Genomic DNA, 5,409 nt, shown 5'->3' with positions numbered 1-5,409 from the left:
TGTTCTGTCATGTCAGCACAACACAAAAGAATAAATACTAAATCACGGCATTTGGTATTCATGCCTTCTTCAGAGTTTACATATATATGCATATTCAGTTATTTAGTTTGCTACTTCATCTTAACATATATATACCATATGTGCTTACATTTTTGTTCTTTCAGATGCTCCCGTGACAGTATTTGTAAAAATTTCTGTCCATTGTCCCCATTATTCTGCAATCTCCTTGAGGGTAGAGAAACTGGGTTTTGCTCTTGCATTCTTCTCCCAGGAACTTAGTACAGTGTTTTGATTTTGCGCTCTTCTCCCAGGCACTTAGTACAGTGTTTTGGGCCTAGAAGGAACTGAATAAATCTCATTTATTGTTTGATAGCTCTGCAGGTCCCATTATAGGTTTCTGGTAGGTCAGTCAATCTGTCAGTGATATTTATTGAGTGCTTACCATGTGCAGATTGAGAGTACAATGCAAAAGAGTTGGTGGACATCTACCCTGCCCACAAAGATGTAACCATATGGAGGGAAGACCTTACACCTCCTTGTGTCCCAAGAGGAGCAGTGTGGCCCAGTGGATAGAGCAGGGGCCTCAGCAGGATCTAGGTTTCAATCCCAACTCCGCCACTTTCATTCGTTCATTCATTCAATCGTATTTATTGGGCACTTACTGTGTGCAGAGCACTGTACTAAGCGCTTGGGAAGTATAAGTTGGCAACATATACAGACGGTCCCTACCCAACAACGGGCTCACAGTCTCCTGTATAACCTTAAGGAAGTCCCTTAGCTTCTCTGGGCCTCAGTTACTTAATGTGTAAAATGGGGATGAAGACTTTGAGCCCCATGTGGGACAAGGACTGCGTTTAACCTGATTAGCTTGTGTTTATCATGGTAGCTGGCATGTAGCATTGAACAAATACCATAAAAAATGGAGTTTCCCATCTAGAGGGAAGAGTTTGCATCTCCAAGTGCTTTACACATAGTAAGTGTTCAATAAATGTTATTGATTGAGTAGCAAGAGTTCTTATTGAGTGTGTACCATGTGCTATGTGCTTGGGGAAGACGCCAAATAATAATAATAATGATGATGGCATTTGCTAAGCGCTTACTATGTGTCAAGCACTATTCTAAGCGCTGGGTTAGATACAAGCTAATCAGGTTGGTCACAGTCCCTGTCCTATAAGGGGCTCACAGTCTTCATCCCCATTTTACAAATGAGGTAACTGAGGCCCAGAGAAATGAAGTGACTTGCCCAAAGTCACACAGCAGACACATGGTGGAGCCGGGATTAGAACCTATGACCTTTTGACTCTCAGGCCATTGCACTATTCATTGAGCTATGCTCCTTCTACTAGGCCTTGGGAGCCCTGCCCTCATGGAGGAGATGATAGGCATAAATTGATTAATATTCCAGAGTCAAGGATGAGGGTAGAAATAAAAGCTCTAGGAGAAGAAATAGCAACTAAATCCTTGGAAAATACGTTCTTGCTGAGCTGGCTAGTTGATGACTCGACTGGGGAGGTGGGGGGATTGGTCAAAGAACGCTTGAGAAGCAGCATGAACTAGAGGAGTCAGAGGATCTGGGTGCTAATCCTGGCTCTGCCATAAATCTGCTGTGTGACCTTGGATGAGTCACTTTACTGCTCCTTTTCTGTTTCCTCATCGGTAAAATGGGGGTTCAATACTTGTTCTCCCTCCCATTAGGCTTTGAGCCCCAATGTGGGACAGGGGCTGCATGCAATCTGATTATCAGGTACCTACCCAAGGGCTTGGTACTGTGCTTGGTACATTGTAAGCCCTTAATAAATGTTATTATTATTATGTTTCCTGGAGGAGGTGTCTTCAAGAAGTATTTTGAAAAACGAGTCTCGAAAGCTCCTGAGGCAACGTTGGTCTTTGAAGCTGGGATAGAGAAGATTCTTGACCCTTTGCTTTCTTTCAACTCCCTATTCAGTCTGTTGCTAAATTCTTTACGTTTTCCTCTACAACATTTCTCAGAGCCTCATCTTTTTCCTCCACCCAAATAACCACTACCCACATCAGGGACTTGTCATATTGAGAGGCAGTGAGGCCTTGTAGAAAGAGTCCAGGCGGGTTAGGTGAACTGGATTCTAATCCTGGGTCCTCTACTTGCCCACTATGTGACCTTGGGTAAGTCACTTCTCTTTTCTGGGCCTCAATTTCCTCATCTATAAAATGGGGATTGAATTCTTCTTCTCTCTCCCTCTTAGCCTGTTTGGGAGAGGGACTGTGTCTGATAGACTGTGAGCCCGTTGGTGGGTAGGGACCGTCTCTACATGTTGCCGACTTGTACTTCCCAAGCGCTTAGTACAGTGCTCTGCACACAGTAAGCGCTCAATCAATATGATTGAATGAATCTGACTCTGTTGTATTTACCTCAGCACTTAGGTTCGAGATCACGTTCACCTACTTACATTGCATTTTCCCAAGCTCTTAGAACAATGTCTTACATACATTGTATGTTCAAAAAATACTATTGCTTGGAAGAGAAAAGCAGAGGAGGAACTAATGCCAGAGTGACATGTACAACAGAGACTGAAGCTCAGCTCAGTCCAAGACTGAACTCCTTGTCTTCCCTCCCAAACCCTGCCCTCTCCCTGACTTTCCCATCACTGCTGACGGCACTACCATCCTTCCCGTCTCACAAGCCCACAACCTTGGTGTCATCCTCGACTCTGCTCTCTCGTTCACCCCTCACATCCAATCCGTCACCAAAACCTGCCAGTCTCACCTCCACAACATCACCAAGATCCGCCCTTTCCTCTCCATCCAAACCGTTACCCTACTCGTTCAATCTCTCATCCTATCCCGACTGGATTACTGCATCAGCCTCCTCTCTGATCTCCCATCCTCCTGTCTCTCCCCACTTCAATCTGTACTTCACGCTGCTGCCCAGATAGTCTTTGTGCAGAAACACTCTGGGCATGTTAGTCCCCTCCTCAAAACGCTCCATTGGCTACCAATCAACCTACGTATCAGGCAAAAACTCCTCACTTTCGGCTACAAGGCTGTCCATCACCTCGTCCCCTCCTACCTCACCTCCCTTCTCTCCTTCTCCAGCCCAGCCCGCACCTTCCTCTCCTTTGCCGCTAACCTCCTCACTGTGCCTCATTCTCACCTGTCCCACCATCAACCCCCAGCCCACGTCCTCCCCCTGGCCTGGAATGCCCTTCCTCTGCACATCCGCCAAGCTAGCTCTCTTCCTCCCTTCAAAGCCCTACTGAGAACTCACCTCCTCCAGGAGGCCTTCCCAGACTGAGCCCCCTCCTTCCTCTCCCCCTTCTCCCCCTCCCCATCCCCCCGGGCTTACATCCTTCACCTCCCCATAGCCCCTTTATATATATATGTGTGTATGTTTGTACATATTTATTACTCTATTTTACTTGTACATATTTATTCTATTTATTTTGTTTTGTTAATATGTTTTGTTTTGTTGTCTGTCTCCCTCTTCTAGACTGTGAGACCACTGTTGGGTAGGGACCATCTCCATATGTTGCCAACTTGTACTTCCCAAGCGCTTAGTACAGTGCTCTGCACACAGTAAGCGCTCAATAAATACAATTGAATGAATGAATGAATGAACAGAGTAAATTTATAAATCCATCACCCTGTCATGTAGTAATTTGAAGTCGGGTGAAGAAAGGGAATTTCAATCCTTCATGTACACAAAACATTTGTGCTTTGCACATAGTAAGCGCTTAACAAATACCATCACCATTATTATTATTATTGATGGTGAGAAGTTGGTTCATTTGACCTATAACGGATGACATTTTTGTTTCTGCATAACTGCACAAAAGCCTCCTTGCACCACGTCAAGTACGTGCAAACCCATTCCTTTCTTTCTGCATCAAGTCTCAGCTGGTTTCCATCAATCAATCCACTGAATTTATTGAGCGGTTACTGTGCGTAGAGCCCTGTTCTAAGTTCTTGGGAGAGTACAACATAACTGAGTTGGTAGACACATTCTCAGTTTCCACGTCTCTTAATTGCTTTTAAACATCAAAGCTGCCACCTAGCTTAGTCGAGAGAGGCAGCTAGTCCAGTAGAAAGATCTGACAGCGGGACTCTGCATGTGATTTCTTATTTGGTCTGGTTCTCCAAGATTCTATGTCAGGGCCCTGTCTACTTTTGGTGGCTCTTGTTTTGTCTAAGGCCGTCGAGTCGTCTCCAGACCATAGCGACACCACGGACACATCTGCCTCTGCCCCTCCGCCAAGCTAGCTCTCTTCCTCCCTTCAAGGCCCTGCTGAGAGCTCACCTCCTCCAGGAGGCCTTCCCAGACTGAGCCCCCTCCTTCCTCTCCCCTTCGCCCCCCTCTCCATCCCCCCATCCTACCTCCTTCCCTTTCCCACAGCACCTGTATATATGTATATATGTTTGTACATATTTATTACTCTAGTTATTTATTTATTTATTTTACTCATACATATCTATTCTATTTATTTTATTTTGTTAGTATGTTTGGTTTTGTTCTCTGTCTCCCCCTTCTAGACTGTGAGCCCGCTGTTGGGTCGGGACTGTCTCTATGTGTTGCCGACTTGTACTTTCCAAGCGCTTAGTACAGTGCTCTGCACACAGTAAGCGCTCAATAAATACGATTGATTGATTGATCTCTCCCAGAATGCCCCACTCTCCGTCTGCAATTGTTCCGGTAGTGGATCTGTAGAGTTTTCTTGGTAAAAATATGGCAGTGGTTTACCATTGCCTCCTTCCGCACGGTGAACTTGAGTCCCCTCCCTCCACTCTCTCCCATGCCACTGCTGCCCAGAATAGGTGAGTTTGGGTTGTAGCAGATTGCTTTCCACTCGCTAGCCATTGCCCAAGCTAGGAATGGAATGGGTAGGCCTCTGCTTGACTCTCCCTCTTGTAGTCAAGACTGGTAGAGTACTGGAAACACCCCACGTGCGAACCTGAGAGAGAATTGTGGTTCTTAGGTATGGCCTAATTTGTTAGGGTTTCTTTCTAAGAAACAATATTGTTTCAAGGGCCCGGGGCACAGGCAGGGCGAGGAGTTCCCTTCCCCTTGGGAAGGAATTCCAAGCATGAAATCAGGTTCCGGGGAATGCGGGGCTGTAGTTGGTTTGAGGGAGTGCGGGGCCGATAATCCCAGAATGGAGAAAATTTAACCTTTGTTACTTCCCCCTACCTTGTCATTTATTTTATCATCATCATCAATCATATTTATTGAGTGCTTACTGTGTGCAGAGCACTGTACTAAGCGCTTGGGAAGTACAAATTGGCAACATATAGAGACAGTCCCTACCCAACAGTGGGAACACAGTCTAAAAGGGGGAGACAAAACCAAACATACTAACAAAATAAAATAGAATAGATATGTACAAGTAAAATTTTAGCGCCCATACCCCTCTTGGAGAGCAGGAATCATGTCTACCT

General features: G+C 45.4%; 1 non-coding gene across 1 annotated transcript; it reads right to left on the bottom strand.

Moving 5' to 3' along the window:
* Window positions 1-4,797: 4,797 nt before the first annotated feature.
* On the bottom strand, window positions 4,798-4,935 carry LOC119929376. Its single transcript, XR_005451502.1, has one exon. It is a non-coding gene; the product is annotated as a small nucleolar RNA SNORA7 (small nucleolar RNA).
* Window positions 4,936-5,409: the final 474 nt, after the last annotated feature.

The sequence above is a fragment of the Tachyglossus aculeatus genome, chromosome 5, assembly GCF_015852505.1.
Source record: "Tachyglossus aculeatus isolate mTacAcu1 chromosome 5, mTacAcu1.pri, whole genome shotgun sequence".
NCBI classification, from domain to species: Eukaryota; Metazoa; Chordata; class Mammalia; order Monotremata; family Tachyglossidae; genus Tachyglossus; species Tachyglossus aculeatus.
Note: the sequence above shows the minus strand (reverse complement) of the source record. Positions and strands in the feature narration are given on the sequence as shown.